This window comes from Anopheles gambiae, chromosome 3 (genome assembly GCF_943734735.2).
Source record: "Anopheles gambiae chromosome 3, idAnoGambNW_F1_1, whole genome shotgun sequence".
Taxonomy (NCBI): domain Eukaryota; kingdom Metazoa; phylum Arthropoda; class Insecta; order Diptera; family Culicidae; genus Anopheles; species Anopheles gambiae.
This window is the reverse complement of record NC_064602.1, coordinates 91031831-91050646: the sequence shown is the minus strand read 5'-3', so window position 1 is coordinate 91050646 and position 18816 is coordinate 91031831. Positions and strand designations below refer to the sequence as shown.

Below are 18816 nucleotides of genomic sequence, written 5' to 3'. Positions count from 1 at the left end.
CTGAAACGAAATGAAAGAAGATAATAGGTATAAGTAAATGGGCAAACAATCGAATCGGAGTTTATATGTGTATACAAAGCACCTCAATAATATTTAAGCACACTTGCGCGAAGTGCAACTACAGAATGTGGAGATACAAGTGAGCGTTGCTATCGATACGCGCGCCGCCCGTCGCCTACTCGAAGGCGTAATCGAATCGGAGACGCACACGTGCCAGAAACAAATGTTACTTAGAGGCTAAATAAAATATTGACTGTGCTCGAGCTGGCAGTTGCGACGTGTTCGCTGGCTGTGGCACGTACTGCACAGCGTCCCACGGAAGCGGACGATCCGCTGCTCGAGCAGTGTGGAAGAGTTAAGAGGGATAAAGCTCTTACATCCGTGGGTGCGTTTCAATTGAACGTGAAACGATTGGTAATTGTGGTGCAGTGTGTTCCAGCTAACTACTGTGTGGGAATGTGTGTCTTTGTGTGAAGAACGGAGGCGTTGGTGCGAACTATTCGGCTCGAATGGAAGCTCGTCCTGCCGTGGCTACGGTACCGGTTTCATCATAATCGTTTTCATTAAACGATTTCGAGCATTCGGTACGAGCGGCTGACGAACAGAAAAGGCATGACTATTACAGCATACCAGCTCGTGCTGTGACATTCCCATGCCATGGGTACTGGGTCGAATGGGGGAGGGGGGATAGCTTCGTCTATTAATGTCACCGAGCATGATGGCACAGCACGTGCGTGTTCCGAGTCTAGTGCTTGGTCTATCTTGCCGTGTGGTATGCAAGAGCCGGATCAATCTGGTATGTATGTTTCGGGGCATTGGAGGGGGTTAAGAAAGCTGACTGATTCCAGGATACACACACACACATGCACACTTACATTTCACAGTTACCCCCTTTCCTCAGCTCGTAGCCTATTGTGATTGCTGCGATTGCCAGCAAGGATTGGCCAAGGGATGCTTGGTGTGCGTTCATGGAACATCATGCTATTCACTGCCACGTGTGTGACGATTGGACAGCGTAAGCAGCTGCTCTCGGATTCGAGTCTTTGCATGTAGTCTTCATCATAATTCATGCACACTGGGAATGGACTTTCAGTATTTAAATGTGGCTAAACAATATTTTCCAATTTCTTCAAATACGCAAGCTGCAAATGTATTTTTAGGTAATTGCAGCCAATCGCCTTTTTCGAGTAGTGGTATAAAGTGTAATAAAGCACCTTACACATGTAACAAAACACAAGAAACAGTGGCAGGGCATTATAAAATTACCTTTAATCCTGTAATTATCCCTTGGACTGACGTTATACCAGACCGGGATCAAGAACGACATATTATCAATGCGTGACCACTACGATGATAGAATAAGTAGAGCCAATAGGACTTTTGGATAGGTACGTAAAATCACGAGTCAATTCAATGATCCTATGTGTATTAAATTGATGTTTGTCAGTCATGTTCGTTCTATATTGAAGTTCTCTTCTGTAGTGTGGTGTCCTTATGCAGATCGCTTGATAAAACGAATTGAAATGGTTCAAAGACGTATGACTAGACATGCTATACGACTTCTATGTAAGCCAAACAGTTCTGAGATTCCCTGTAGATTGAGGTGCGTGCTACTAAGTTTAGAAAGCTTAGAAAATCGTCGGGAAAAGAAAAAAAGTGATTTTTTGAGCAAATTGCATACATAAATAATAAAGAAAAAACCTCGCATAAATTCTATTCAAAGCTATGAACAAGACTGGGAAACACATTTTATAACAACTTATATTACATACTTGCAAGCGCTTAGCTAAGTCACTTAAGTGTAGTTTTTTCCTACATAGTTTGTTCGCGAGAAGTATGGTAATCAACTTTGGCGGATTTGTATCTACACAGTATTTCTACGATGACAGTTTTTGGAGCAAGTTGCACTGATTTGACATGAACTATTTTGTTTCTTTGCAATTATAAAAAATGTGTTAATTGTATAAAGAAATCATATTGGATGGTTAAAACAATCCTCCAAATTGAAACATTTTTGTTTTTCTTCTACTTAACAGGCAGACATGCCGGTCTTTGTATACGCTTTCGAAACTTAATTCAGTAAAACGTATCCATAGTCAGTCCCTGCTACGAGGGGACGGTCCATTCTAGGCTTGAACTCTTTAAGGGCATGTTATTGAGTCGTACGAGTTAAATTAAAATAGTATTAGTCATGTATTGGATTAAAATTTGTCTCAAAATGTTATAAAGAAATTCGTCCGCGGGATTTTTGAACGTTTCCCCAACGCATTAAGCACGTAGCATAAGACTTTTTACATAAATTGTATGGAATATAGCATCTTTATGTTTTATGAGTCGAATTTCATGTAACGAATGAGCTTCTGGATTAGATTAATTTTGTCAAACGAAATTACTGAATGTGGTATGGTCAGCAGACTGTATTCATTTAATTCTGTTTGTTGAAAAAGTGTGTTTTTTCATACACGATAAGAGCTTGTTACCATCTAATGATTACAAGGATTTGACTTAAAAGGTCATTAAACTCTATGCTTAACAGTACTTTTAACCAAATGTTCATCTATTTTTACTCTGCAGTGCAAAGCCAAAGGTCTGTGGAATTCTTTGAACTTCATCCTCCTCACTCTACCCTTACATCCCGTTCCCTTCCATGCACCGAAGCTAGCTGATTTCAAAATTTTCCACTTCAACATTTATATGGATGAGATGAAATGATTGTCGACCATTGAACCGACAGGTAGCAGAGAGGACCGTCGTACATCGAAATCAAAGCACCGTATCAAGCGCGCTCAATCATAATGATGTTAGGCGCTAGCGCCCTCCATAAACCTACCTACACTATAGGCCACCACGTACCGTGCTAAGCGCCATCGGTGGGGCGGAAATGCGAGCCTTATCCCGTGCTTCACGCTCCGCTCGCGACGCCCTTTTCCCGCGAGTTAATCAGGAAAGTTTTGCGCTGGCACTGAAAAGCACTGCCGCAGTGAAATTTGGCTGACGTCAATCAAGTGCTGTGTAATTGAGCCGCTGGTTCACTCCCCGCTCTCCGAAAGACACCGCTCGGATGTGGGGTACACCATCCGACCACCTGACACGCCTGGCAATGAGCTAAGAGACTATGGTGGCGCTGGGGAAGGGGCGCCGTGTTTTGCATTTACAAAAGTGCCCAGTGCGACGGCAGCACTATCCTGTCACGAAAGGTGCGTAAAAATCCACCATCCAGGAGCAGGGCAGGGGAGGGTTTCCCGGGGACCGTAATATAGTGGGATCTTCCACCAGCGCCGGCGTCAGCTTTCCTTGCTCCGCGGAATTTACGCTTAATTTTTGCAAACGGCACCCGTTCCGTTTTTTCTCCCCCATCGAACCTGCCCGATGTCTCGCAGCATTTGCAAGTTAAAACCGCGAATTAGTGTGACTGTGGTTTCTTAATTAAATACACCATGCACGATTCACGCGCAACCCTTCGCCGCTCGCTCCCCGCTTGCCATAAGTCTCGCGGGACATGTAACGCGGTACCAGGGCACAGCAAAAATGGGGAGGAATCTGTAAGTTTGTTAAACCTGATGCTTTTCTGCTGTGCTGTGGCGAGAGGTCGGCAACAACAACAACAACAACAACAACAACATTGAAACAAGGTGATTTGTTCCTGCCCCCGTAATCCCACCGGTGCAATCGGAGGAGTACGCTGGGATGGGGTTTAAAACACAACCATTAGCGGCAGAACACCGCAGAACACCGGTGCGTATTTGCCAGCTTGCGCGTACCAGTTGATTCATGTATTTATGCGTGGTGATTAATTATTTGGTCGTAATTTACATGCTGTAACCGCAGCCCGTGATAGGTCGTGACTGGAAATGTGATGATTCGCCGCCAGTCGGGGTGTAATGGCTTTCTGGCATCGTTTGGCTGGTCGGGAAAGGTTGGAAGGGGAGGCGAGGTTTTTGAACGCGAAATGAACCCAACGGACGGAGGCTTATTATTACAATCAAGCGGTGATTGTGATATCGTTACCGCGAGCTTTGAAGCGTGGCTAGCAGCGTGTGCAGCTGGTACAAGGTGGGTAGTGCAAAGCGTAGCAAATCACGATCACATCGATGAGGCCGTGTTGGATGAAGCAGGGAAACGAACAAATCAGATGTGTTTCACATTAACTAATGCATTGTAATCTGTGCGTGGGTAGGTTTGTGGTTTGTTGTGTGATGTGTATTGAATTGCTTTTTGAATTGTGGAGCTTACTTTTTATGACTGTAAAACGTAAACAATGATAAGTTAGATTGTTTTCGTAAATTAGTTGAACATTGTTTTAAGCATCCAGGGGAAAAAGTAATTGAATTATAATAATTTTTCCTGTATTGATTGGTGTAGCATTTAAACTATTAAACATTTGTTCAAACGTTCAATCGTCAAAAATAGGGTTTGATACAATTCAAGCAACCATAATGTCAAGACCACAATTTTGTGTAAATATTGAGGACTGCATTTAACAGGATATCCAGAGTTCCTCAAGACAGCATTTTAGGGCCTCCATTATTTCATCTATTTATCAATCATATTGTTCACATAGTACCTGACTGCCCTGACTGGTTCTACTATACACGGATGAGCTCAAGATGTAGTTCTGATGACTGTTTCCGATTACAAGGCATTCTTTCTGATTTTAATCTTTGGTTCTCCTTAAACTGATTTTGATACTACAAACCATATACCAACTTTTCCGTAAAGTTTCATAGTATCTAGGTCCTCTACCTGTGCTGAAAATCATCATGCCATACAACTGACAAAATTGATAAGGGATTGTATGGATTAGAAATGAGACTAGCGAGGCATTGAGTGCATCTTGTAAGGCTTACCAAAAAGAATGGCAAGCCTTTCCATTTACTACTGCCCCTTAAGGTTCTTGTTAAACTGGACCGTCCCTTCGTGGAAGGGATTGATTAGTCGCTTAGTGAATGTGTCTCGTAAGCCTTATCAGACTAATATAACTGCGTGAGTATGGTATGGCATTTGAAAGAAGATTTCTATAGTATGCTAGTTATAATTTGAAGTTAGTGGAATCATTTTGGCAAGTTCTGAGATTTGTTTTTAATTCCATCCTTATCACATTTAACCCTTTTTAATTGAACCTTTAGTTGGAAACAACAGTTGAGTTCGCTTTAGATCTACAAGGTATTTCGCCTACTGCGGCTACTGGCATGTAGGCATTGTGGCATTGAACATTGAGAACAAATTCCGCTTAATAATTAGTTACAAATTCGGAGATCTTACTATGGTGGTAGGTTGGTATGAGAACCTCTTGAAATGTGCATTTAAATTCTTATTTGGTAGGTTTAAATATTTCTGATTGAAGAATATTTCGGGTTGATTGATTCAATATAATGCCTTGCAATAGCGATTGAATATTATACTGAATAGTTGAAAAAGCTGTAGACTATATTCTAGAACAAATCATTATCCATCGATTTTTTCATTACAAAAAACGACAATAAAAACCACTCTCAATTCGATTTCGAGCTGTTGCCAAAATCGAGAAGCATTTTAGGCGTAGGTTGCAAACGAAACCACCTTTTTTGCAAGGAGCCTTTAGCCCACCTAGGCCTAGTATATTCATGACTTGTTGATCGAAAACGGTCGCCCACGGTTAAGAATGGAGCTAGGAGGCTAGCACAAGCAGAGGCAGAAGATTGGACCAATTCTAGGAACCAAGGATATTCCATTATAAAGTAATGGGATAGTTAAGCACGAAACGAAATGCCATCCCAAATGCCAGCCCACAGCTAGTGACACCTTTACTTAGTGCATGCGTTTGAAACGTGATAGGATCATCGAGGCAAGATAAACCGGATAAACCCCCACGCGCTGGCTGTTGCTACATCATGCAAACGGTGACAGACTCGTTTACTTTCGCTGCAGGAATCGATTAATTTGTGCTGGGTTAGATTTTTTCTCTCTCTATCTTCTTTTGCCATTCACCGCAAATGAACGTATCGAACTCGTCCCTCTGGTCGATGTGATAGATGTCATCTTCAGTGTATTAATTCGACGTTGCCGTAGTCATTACAGTGCCATCACACACAAACACACACACATAAAGCTGCGATAGGTGGAAAGGGGAAAGTAAACGTGGTAGTCCTTGTCGGACATTAACCCGATGTAGCCAACACGACATTAAATAAAAAACAAAAAAGGTACATGGTGAACTTGGCGTACCGTTATGCTGCTGTTTCACGGGGGGGTCGTTTTCTTCAATTATGACATTTAATTGAAAGAAGAAAAAAAAAACACGCACACGGACTGGCCACTCTACCCAGTCACTCAAAAGCAAATCGGCTACTGGGAGAGCGATTTGGTGACAACACTCACCGCGCTGGTACGCTGCCGGTGGCCGGTAATATAAAATTATAATTCCAAAATTAGTTCTCCCTAAGTGGACACGATTCGGGACAGAGGCCGGGCAACCTAAAATGGACCGAAATGGCAGCAGCAGCTAATGATGGTAAACCATTAAGGTCAGTTGGTGGGGTAGTTTTGTGTGTGTGTGTGTGTGTGTGTGTGTGTGTGTGTGTTTTTTTTGTTGCAGCGCGATTGAACAAACATTCCTTACGCGACGAGCGCTGCGCTGATGTGCGTCCGTTCCTGCAACGGTCGAAGGACCCGCGTTCCCGTACACGTAAGGAATTAATTAAATTCCTACATTTTACAAACCGGTTATTGCTGGTTTGGTACCGGTTTTCGGCAGGCGGAAGGTGGAATGATTAACTATTTTTGGCACTGGCAGCGGAACTCGATCGGCGTCCTATCGCCAGGCTCGTGGGCTCGTGCGGCCTGTGTGTCGCTATTTGTGGGCACACTTGTGGACGGACTGTATTTTGGGGCCGGTGAACGAGATATTAATTTCGCGCAACCACAACCCATGTCGAAAGGAGCGTGTTGGTGTATGTGTGTGTGTGTGTGCTTTGTGTGATCCTTTCCTCATTACTAACTGTGCGCCAGACAGGCACAGGGGCCGCAGCCGGTAAAGGAACGATGTGAACGACATGTTCACAACGTTTTAATGACGCTCGTTAAGGGCCTGGGCGCGCGCGCGCTCGTTTTTCGTAGGTGGAGATTGGGGTGGTTTGTTGTTGTTGTTTTTCTTCCACCGAACGAGCTACCCGTTGAGAGGAGCATAATCAAGTGCGGGTCGAGTCTTATCAATGACGGGCACGGTTCCACGTGTGCCGATTCGGTGTCGATTTATTGATGTTGACCATAAAAATCGAGCGCTTGTTTAATGATTTTCCCATTTTCGGACGGAGGGCACGCGCACGAAACGACACCGCTTAAGTGTCTGGTTGTCGGTGGCGGAGTGGTTTTGTCGAGTGGCCATTATCTGTGAAGGTGGTTGTGTGTGTGTGTGTGTGTGTGTGTGTTTGGAGTTTTTGTTTATCATTTACAATGCAGTCTTGTTGGTATTAATGTATAATGAAGGTTGAAATGAAAAAAGAAATGATCCGTTTTGGAGTGTAGTGGCAGATTGTAGCGCATTTTATGCCCTTTTTGCATATGAATGGAGGCAATTGCAAATGTTTTCGCGATGCACTTAACCTACTAACTAGCGAAAATGGTGGGAAACGTTGTAAATGCGGAAGATTAACAGAAAGTCGTACATGATGCAATAATACAGACTTTTCCTGTGGACGTTGAGAACACTTCCCTATTGTTTTGTTTGTATGAGCTAATGGCTTCAATGCAGTCAAATAAATATGGGGCAGATGAAAACGAATATGTGAATTTGATTTGTAAATTTAGATAAGGAAAAATAATATTTGAAGTAGCTCAGAGCGTGTTTACAACAGACAACACCAGTAATTTCAATGATAAAGCTGAAGTAAAGGTTTAAATCCATACGCAGTATGCAGTAAGCTGATGAAATAGGATTAAAGAAAGGCAATAAAAAGAAACTAAAAACAGGTTCTGTTTCGCGAAAAATTAAAGAAATAGTGTAAAAACAGTTATATTTCCTGATAGAAGTTTTTAGAAAGCTATTTAAACTATCTGATCGTTCAATTGTCCAAAAAGATAATTGGAATTGCTAATTAAAATGCGATAGAACGTGTTTTAATTAATTGGATGCTTACATTTTATGTACAATGAAAGCGATTCCCGCAATAATATAACAATGTAGTCATAACCTTTATTGATGTAATCAATTCATGACAAAGTGGAAACTTTAACTACAACTACGCTTATTAATTAATTTTACTGAGTAAACTATGTGTCTAGAAGTGGTAACACAATAACTGGAACCCCCACCGACCACCCAAACTGGTTGTTCAACAGCACCTGTCCGGAAATGCACATCATTATCTGCACCCAACAAAGGCGTGTCGGACAAATGGCTGCCACCTGGAACATAACTGCAAAAGGGTATCAGTGATTCAGTGCGCTTTACTCACTTTCCCGTTGCAATGCGCGTGGTACCGCGTGGGCGGATGCGGATGAAATTTTAACAATCCATTCCGCGGGGGGCTAATTAAAATTCATTGACATTCAGTGGCCAATTGGTCGAATTCCGCCCGCATTCGTGCGAAAAATAGATAGTGAAATGCGCTCTCCGGTCATGCGGCGAACACACAAACACGCAAACGTAACAGGCAGATTATTTGTATGATACAATTTTATGCATCGCCGCATCAAATGCTTTACACGGAAAAGCACACAGACAAAGAGGCGAGCTTTCCACCGTTTTTGTTTGTGAGAAATTTTGTGCAATAAGATGTGTGTGAGTGTGTGTGTTACACCATATGTTTTATGATTCCCAGAAACGATAGAAGCGTTATCGTCTTGATATGGGCGGAATCGTTCGGCGCGTGAGAAGAAAGCGCTCCGCACACGGCACTCTTCACGGGATGGTCGGAATTCGAGTGTTCGATTGATGCTGCTGTTTTTCCAGCTCGACGACTTTCGATGAATACGCATGAATGGTGGGGGAGAGCAAAATGGTGTAGAAGAAAGGGTTCGAGCAGACGAGCAGGGTCCACGAATAAAATCGAAACCCTTTCGGCAAAGCATACGATTGCGAGAATTTAAAACGCTTTACGGCACGCAGCACGGTCGCACGGCTGCAAAACAACTGAAAAGGGGTGCGCCGAGCCACGTGTTTGTGGGCCCGTGGTGGGAGAGGGCTGGGGCAGAACCATAGCATCAACTGATTTTTGTTTGATTTAGCAATTTTCCCCGTATTCTCCAGTTGAATTGTGCGCTTAGGGGATGCTTTGTTGGGGGTTTTGTTTCACCATTGGTATTTTCGTGCCATGCGGGGGCTTTCCCAGCTTCGCCCAGTAGGCCCTCCAAAGAAACGAGTAATGTAACAACCCCTTCCCAAAGGAAAGTGTCTTTTTTTGGTCAATGCTGGCGCTGAAACGCCTCCAAGACGCTGGAAGGAATCGATGGGCAAAAAAGCAGTTGCCGCAGGGGCGCATGACAATTTGATTGAGTCAAAGCAGCAGATGGACTTGCGGGGATGGGGTCACCGATCTATGCCAACTGTCCGGTGTTCGGTGTTAAGAAATTAGAAATCCGTCCGTAGCAAATGTGTGCAATGTGGCCCAAAAACCCGAAACCCGACTGCCCGTTTGGTACAGCTTTTCTTTGCACCCTGTACCTCACACAGGTAGGAGCAAGTGTTAGGTTTAGATAGGTCCTTCTACCCCGGTCCCCGGTGGAACAAGGGGCTCTGTTTGTTTAGGACATGTGTCCCCGGTCGCTTGTTTGTCTCAGCTCATTGAATCAGCTCAAATAAATAAATCATTAGGTGCTGCTGATTGATGTTGCTGAATAAATAGCGAAGAGGATGTGCACGGTGGACTGGAGACAGCTGGCTAAAATCAGGTAGGTTGGGTGTTGTTTTTTCGTAGGAGACAAAAATCTTGTTTCATGAAATCAGACATCTAGCAGCTAGTGCGCTGGCACTGTGAAGTGGTTGATGCTAGATGAACAGGTGAAAGCATTAATTAATTAGTTGAGTTAATGTTTTAATTCTTTTGCAGACTCGCTTGAAAGCTCTTGATTAATGGAAGGTCATTAATTGAAAGAGTTTATTATATTTAAAAGCTAATGAGATTGTTTGGACCCAAGGGCAACTCCAAGTCGTGCATGTTTCTATTTCAATTTGCAACTTTTTAGCTGCAGGTAATTGATTTGTTTATTATGTAAACCAAGCATTTTGCCAACCTTTGGATGTCTATTAATGAGCCTTTCCACTAATTTTTCATTATTTTTTACCATGCTACGATACAATGCGGTTGAGTTAATATCCACGCGCTTAAGCTGTTATTGGTTCAGACTGTAAGCTATGCGTTGAGCCTTTGAAACCGCTGGCTAGAACAATATGTCAAATGATTTAAAATCTAGTTCAAAGTCATGTTTAGGTTCAACTGATTGCTTAAAGCGCTGTAAACAGAGTTCATTTGTGTAATAGGACTATTTGCACAAAATTCTGTACTTCTGAAGTTCGTTCCTAAAAACATTATTTTCTAAGTATCCTACAAAGTGTGTTGAAGTTAATTTTTGAAATTAAAGAGTAGTGAGTAGGGAGTCAGTGGTCAGTTTTTGCAACAACAAAAATGCACTAGATCATCATTGTTCTATGATCCAGCGTTGCCAGTCCAAACAATAAACATCTTATCCGGTTAGAAAGACAATGAAAACGGTTAAACCAAGGCAGACCAAAGTTCATAATATTACTATCTTTTATTTGTATAGTTATTAATCCTATTAACTCTGTTCTACTGAAAAACTGAACAAATAATTTGATCCTGCTTCGATTTGACCTCCCATTCCTGGTCATGCATTTTTCGGTGGGGCTTAAGATTGCGAAGCAATTGGCTCCTTCGAAAAAAATCATCACAAAAGCCAACCATAATCTCTAACGTGTTACTTTCTTTCAAATTGCAAGCGCATGTTTAACAAAAGTTAACACCAAAAAGATCCATTCTTCCTCCCCGGTTACTCATATGCTAAGTAATGTGTTCTAGAATGTATCCTTCCTATCAACAATTTTCACCGAAAGACTTCTGCCAAAATGAGAGAAAGCAAGTGAAAGAACGAAAGAGAACAAACTGCTAAAACCACCCCCTAATCTACACACGTACGCTCCATAAACGTCCGCTGCAATTACAACTTTTGAAACTCATAAAACGCAAAACCACCACCGGTTTCTCCTAGGAAACATCCTCCATCTTCGGTGCGGTTCGCTGACGCAATTTACCGCAAACCATCGACACCAGCGAACGCAGTATCACGCGCAGCTTATCATGCAACCGTTGAACGCCAAAAGAAGAAAGAGAGAAAGAGAGCGAGAGAGAGAGAGAGAGAGAGAGAGAGAGAGAGAGAGAGAGAGAGAGAGCACCGACGCCCAGTACCGACCGGTTTTGCGTGCGGCTGGTGTTTCCGTTTTATTTCAGTTTGATCGGTTCGGGTCAATAAAACCGCTCCGCGCACCATTTTTACCACCACGTTTTGTTGACTTTGTTGAGACGAGAGGGTGGTGGAAGCAAGACTAATGTGGGAAGGTGAGGGACCATTAATTTGGAAAACAATCACCTTTCCTTTCCGTCCGGTTTGGACGATGCTTATCGGTCTCATTGCACGACAGATAATGGATGATACGTTGCTGCATAGACCCATTTAGGTTTGTTTTGTGGGGGCTGTGTGTGTTTGTTTGTCAGAGGAACGCAAATTGTCAACTGTTTGACTGCAAACGCACACAACAGCCCGTTCCTCCAAAAGTGAATAAACAATCGACCAAAAAAACAAAAAGCCCTCCAATATTCATCACACCCCGAAAGGTCACGACACCTCTCTCCCCTCTCTACTGGGGTGTTCGTGTTCGTGCGGTTTCCATTGCACCTGTTGCTGCCACGTAAGAAGGGATGAAAAATCGTTATTGCTTTGCCTTTGAAATGTTAATATCCGCTCAGACAGGTCGGTGGGAGGAAACAAACCCATTGGCCCGCTGCAAATCGAAGCGCAATTGTAAGCTTCAGCAGGGGCACCCTCCCTGCGCCTATTAACTCGGGAAAAGGCGCATGGAATGGTGTGATTCGTGCTTGAAAGTCGTAAAAAGGGCAAAAACAAACACAAACTTTGCCTGCCGACCCGCTCCAGACGATCCGGCTGACTGTGACTTGCGCTGGCAGAGTAGCTTTTGAATGTCTTACAGTTCGTTGCTGCTGCTGCTGCTGCTGCGACGACCTCCAACACACCATGCAACGGGCTACAAATCACGCTGCACCTTAGGGCCGACGTTTGCCTGATAATTTATTGCAGAAGAGCACACTCGATCGGAAATCACTTATAATTATAAGCGAATCAATCTCGTCTCCACGATCGCCCATAGTGGGGCTTTTTTCGCGCTCCTCTCACTTCTTCATCCTCCGTGCTCGTCCCTGTTCCCGTTGGCGATGAGTGATTTGACGTTTAGCCAACAGGGAGCCGGTCATTCCTTCGCCCGCCGTTTCCGGTTCGGTTCCGTAGCAAATGGCTGACGAGCTGGACGCACGGTGCGATAAATCATTTCACGCTTCATCCATTTATCCATCCGTCTGCCACCATCCAATGGTTTTGGGTTCTGGGTGTGGAGTAAGGGTTCGTTTCCTTCAGCACACATACCAAATAGAACCCTTCATACACAATCTACGGGTTGTGTTTGCTGTTGTTGTTGTTGTTGTTGTAGTTGCACACATCGAATCGGATCGAATCGGGTGTGATTGTAATAAATGCGAATGAGAAATGGTATTTTCAACGTTGTCACTGGTTCGATTGTGTGGCAGGTGGCTAAAAATAGCCAGGCCACAGACAGCGCAAACGTGAGAGGGCAGAGATCGAGGAAAACCGCCTGTCAAACCCAAAACGCCAACGCTGAACCGGACGAACCGAAACTCGTCGTCAAAAGTGGAGCTGTGTTTTTGTGTGTGTTTGGACGAAAATGTTTGGACACTTCCAGTTTTGTTTCGTTTTGTTCGCGTATTGGAAATATTTCATACCGCGCGTGGTAAGCTTTTAAGCAACTCCCCACGGATCATCATCGCCTTTGTGAGTGTTTTGATGCATTATCGGAAAGACTTTACGATACTTCATTTTTCTTTTGTTTCATACCTCCTCTTCCTATCTCTTTCTCTTTCTCCACGAACTCAGAACTTTTGAAGGTCATTGCTCAAGTGCAAATAGAATTATCAACTCGCGCCCGTCCGTTTGCGTTTCCGTGTCTTTTCTTCGTGTTCCTCAGCAGCCCGGAACACCCGGAAGGCACGGAGTAGTAATTGCTGCACAGCTCATAGAACTTGTGAACTTGCTAAAAACAGCGAGCCGCTGCTGAAAGTGGTGGGACACAATCTCATGGGGCATGGTTCGAGGAAGAAAAAAACGGCGATTCAATTACATCTGTCCATTTACTGTTTATCGCCAACCATCTGTCCGGTACGGCCCGGGATAAGTTGTCCTTCCTAAAACAAAGCTGTGTGCTGTTTTTGCTTGTTTTATTTTTTGCTGATGAGCTATATAGTGTATTAACTTTTTTGTCACCTCATTTTTCTGCGTTGAGCTTAGACATGATAGGTTTATAGTCTGATTCGGAGCTAAGCGAATTATGAGGATTCAGAGATAGGCGGATGTAAAAAGTGGCCTTTTTTAGCATGAAATTCGTACAATGATTTGACAAATGAATCCAAAATTAGAAAATAAACTGCCTTTGCCATTGATTAAATTCAAAGATTTTAGGAAAATCAATGACAAAATAACTGCATAGATAATCACGATACTACGGCCATTTAATTAACTTTCCTAACGGCAGGTATTTTGATTACAAAAATTGAAAGCGAATAAATGAGTTACACTGATGTCAATTATTCCTTAAAACCTAATTCTAGAGCAAAGTCTAATTGAATTTGAACTTCGACTGAAACCTAAGTTTAAGTAGAATTGAGGCAAAGGTGCGAAAAGTCTGTGACTCGTAAGTGAGTGCAAAATTAATAGAAAAGGCAAACAAACAGATACTTAAAAAATTAAGCAACAAAGAACAAGTGTAATGAGAAAGATGAGTAAAGTAATGATAGAATGAAATAAGGATAGAAGAGAATGATAAGAGTAAAAGCAGGTAAACAAAAACTATCTATAAGAGCAAACTAGCATGAGTAAAAGAAGAAAGTAAGTAGAAAGAAAAAAAACTGCCAAAAAATCTGAAAAATGTTGGAAGCAACAGTTATGCAGTGGAAGGAAATAATTAAATTTGAATCTATATTCTCATTTAATCATCTGAAAAAAGTTTTAGTGAAAAAAAGCTAAAGTAAATATGTAAATAGCTTACAAATATTATTGAACTACTATTAGCGGGTTGAAAGAAGAAATTCCAAACCATCATTTTGAAGTGAGCGAAAACGCAAATCAAGCCCTCAACACATTGCCAACACATGTCTATCAAACACTCGCAATCATAAAGCAAATCAGAACAATGTGCAGTGTGGGAAGCCGGTTCAACATACGTCTATGAACAATGAGTAACTATTGAGGATCGAAAATAGCCATTATCAAAGATTTTGAAGCTACACCGAAATTAAACAGGAATGTATGCATGAAACTACAGCTTGCATATACCAATGCCAACACTCATTTCGTTCCATTCACGAACAGTTTAAAATGGCTATCAATACCATTGCAGTTTGATTGAAAAGGAAACACATAACTTGGTCGAGCAAGGCCTGTCTGACCAGGGCCACGTATCGATGTGTAGCTCACATACTGCCTCCTGCCCTCTGCCTTGACAGCTCTTTATCGTAGGTGATAGGTGATTGGGTTTCAGTTTTAAAAACCTGCAGCCAAAATGCTAGACGGTTCGATTGTTTGTTCCACCCGTTGGAACTCGTCTAAACGAATGCCAGTCGAAAGGATAACGCTGATAGCCCTGCAACACTGCACTGCCTGTCATCGGTGTGTTTCAAGCCTGTGTGCTAAATGTGTTAACGTGGCACTGTTCGCACTGAGGTCGTGAGTATATCCAACCGCACTCTTGCACAAGCATACACACAATTCCGGCTGATAAAAAGCAATGCGCCCTCAACAGCCCTCAGCAGCTGCCAATCAAAACGGGGCGCAGTTTTTGTTGCTCGTGCATGTCTTTGTCTTGTATTCGCAGCGGAATGAATTTGGAGGAAAAAAAAAAAAACACCAAACGACCGCAAACAGCTCCACTTCAGATTGATTTGCAATCCATTCTGATAACGGCGGCCGACTATTTTGAGTGGGTGTGTGTGGGTGGGTTGGTGGGTGGGCTGTTCGTTTGTTTATTTTGTTTACTTGCTTTTAGTGAATGGACGCGTGCATGTCCCGGCCGTCTTTGATGGCATCTTTGACGTGTGCGTACGATGCTCCTCGGTCGCTTTTCGGTTCGGTGGCATTAACCTTCTCTGGGTGAGTATGAACGCGAGCATATCGCTGTACTGCGAACTTTTCACATAAATTTTAAATTAGACATTCATATTTTTGCACTGTCCATCATCGTTTGCCTGACTTTGTTCAGGCTTGAGCGCTATCGAGTGGTTTGTTATTGCGAGTGGTAATAAATGGTGGGAAGCAGTTTTGTTTTTATGAAGTGGTTGTTCAGAGTTGGTTTTGTAAATTGTTTTATGTTAGGAAATTCTTAACCAATTAATAATTTATTTTCCTTTGTCAAATGATTTCAATTTTACATTCAATTTGACTTTTGTGATGCTACTGAAATGGTCGTTTTTATGTGTTACAACATGAAAGTAATTGTCTCGTGTGCATCAAACTTTTCTGCTGCAGTGGCTGAGCGGATATAGTACATGTTAGTCAATTCTATACACCTGTAGTTTTTAGATACAAGTCAACTCTTTATTATTTGAAAAACGTTGGGACTGTCGATTAAGAGAAGTTTACTAACACATACTGCATAATCTTAAGGTATCCCACACTTAGAAATTGTCATGATTGTAAGATTTACACGCTCTTATTTTAATTTCGAATTTTCTCAACAATCTCAACAGCTCGAATTTTAATTTCAACATGCAACTCATTCAAAAACAGTCACACCACACCCAAAACATGCAAAACAAATGTAATCTGTTTCTATTTTAAAGTACGCTCAAAACCTTCAAACCATTCTTCTGAACCCTTCGTTCGTTCGTTGAATAAATAAATATAAAAATCAATAAGTATATGAAGCAACCTATAAATCATCGATAGCCCTTCATTTGGGGCCGAAACAAGCCTTAGATTAAAAGCAATTGTTCACTTCTGATACTAGAAACAGACAAACAGATTTTGGAAGGTTTAAATATTGTTAGGTTTGAATGAAGGCTAAGCGAAATATTCTGTCGCTGAGATTTGGAATCAGAGGGAACTTTCGCCATATTTTAAAAATATTCATAAATCAAGGAAATTCATAAAACCCATAAAAATGATGCTTAATTTAATCTTTTCATCCCTTTAAAAAGCAAAGTGATTGTTTGTATAGCACATTTAAGGCAAATTTTAATTTGTTAATTGGCTAAACATGTATAAGTATAGTTAATATGTACAGCAAATCAACAATATGAATGATTAATTTCAATCCGCTTTAGTTTTAAGATAGCTTAAAATGTTTTTTAAAGATTTTAAAGGACAAAATAAACTCGATTGTTCATTTTTATCCTTTAGCAGTAAAGTATTTGACTTAAATTTCAATCGACTTCCGTTCTGTCTGAAGAATCTGTTCTTAACACCGTTTGCATAATTGTTTATTCTATTGTAAGATGTTCCCAAAACTGTTCATTTTGTTTTAAAACAGTGAAAAACCTCGTTAGAAAAAAATACAAAATTGTCACGTGTAATTTTGCTTTCCAGAAATTAACACAAAGTTAAACTCGTGTCCTCTCAAAGAGCAACGCTTCAGGACAGCGAGCACATTGGCACATAATAATGTTTTATGATGATTCAAATACATCCCTCCTTTAACCATTATGCCTCATTTAATGGGCATGGTAATAAAGCATACATACCGCGCTGCGAGTGTTTCGTGTACAACGGTGGCAACGCCAAAGAACATGGAGAACATATCGGAAACTACTTCCGCACACACACATACACACACCTTGCTTCCCCCTGCACACGGCGCTGGTGAGGCAAGGATTTGGTCGGAGGTTAAAATTACCACCTGAGCATTTATATGGCGCTCTACGGCATTTCTCACCCCGACGCGGGAAAGTGTGGCCGAGTTCATTTGTGTGCATGTATGTGTGTGTGGTGCTTTTGTGGCCCTGCCCGTACCGACCGACCGAAAATGGGTGTGCAACAGCTTGAACGGCATTTCCGTTACCGTTTTCCGGCTGCCAACACCATAGTGGAGCATTTCCTGAACCTGCTGACTGTGGGCCACCAACCCCCGAGAAACCCGGAAATGGAGGGTACACGGGCACCGTCCCTTTCATGGTCAGGTCCGGGTCGGTGGTGTGTAGATGGAACCGGGCAAGGTGTGAAATTTCCTCGAAAATTTACCCCCGATCCCCTCATTGCCCAGCCCGCGCAAACTATCTCGCCCACAATCATGTCAATGTTAGTTTTATGTTTTGAGGCGACCCATTAAAATTTAATCGCATTAATTTCGAAGAAACCGTTTGCGAGTGAAAGTGTTTGCGTGGAGCTTGCACGAAATTGTAACGAAGCCGCTTTGTAGCGGGTAGCGCCTGGTTTTTACGATTGTGGTATTTTTAATCTTCCCTAACCTAATCCATCCATGATCGATCGGTTTTGTGTCGCGTTTAGCGTTTGCGTACGGCGACAAAGGCCGTTCGGGTGGGGCGTACCCGTTGGCCAGATTTCGGAATGACTGGGAGAGCGAGAGGGACGTGTGCCCCTGAGTTCTATTTTAAGACCGTATGCACAGGAACGCCGCTTTTTATTGTCCGTGTTAAGAAGCGTCTTAAAAACTGGGTCAATTGGCAGTTCCCGCTTTCTCGCTAAAGGGGAGAGGGAGACAATTTCTTCACGAGCAGTGAAGAGCAGTTAGCGGCAACAGAGAGTGGTGCTGCAACAATTTGGTTTCTGTTTTGCTTTAATGTGCTCAATCTTGTGCTGACGGTGACGATGTCGTATGCTTTTATGACGTCATGCTTCGATTGCACCTGAGTCATGTGTCACGTTTGCGAAACGAATGAATCAGCGATTTCTTTTTGGGATGCTGACGTGCATTGGATGCCTAAGGGGTTGAGGGGTGAACAACATTTTGATTAAATTGTTGGATGGGGCATTGGACGCAGATTGGCGAGATAAAGGTGATGCATTGTGACAGTTCCTGCATGGTCATGTTGGTTTTTGGCAAACTCTAATTGGAAATTGGGCACTAAAAAACATTCATTTTGTTCGAAGACAATGTAATGCAATGCTATATCAATTAAACTTCGTGCTTCATGCACTTCAACTTTGCTCAGGTGAAACTATGGCTACACTCCACAGACACAGTAACATCAGTCAGGCGACCGTTGTATGTGTGGCAAGACAAACCGAACGAACGAAGCAGAACGTCCAGAAGACTTCCAAGAACGGTTTCAACCTTTGTCACCTTCAGAAAAATAAAGAAGCAGCAGCAAAAAGCTCTGAAACAAGAAGCATAATAAAAAGGGAAGGGCGGTGATCTGTACCTGGTCGTGGGGTTCCACTTGTCGCGCCACTTGCGATGTCAAACAAAGTTGTGACAAACAAGCGTCTTGCGCTGTGAGCACAGATGAGCATGAGCAGAGCGTACCGGGAAAGTGGCTGCAGCGACGACATCACGTAGCACTGACGTCC

At 42.5% G+C, this 18816-nt stretch overlaps 1 protein-coding gene across 1 annotated transcript in view; it reads right to left on the bottom strand.

The window, feature by feature from the left end:
• Positions 1 to 18816, bottom strand: part of LOC133392686 (uncharacterized) — a 138056-nt gene that overhangs the window by 28495 nt on the left and 90745 nt on the right. The window lies entirely within an intron of this gene.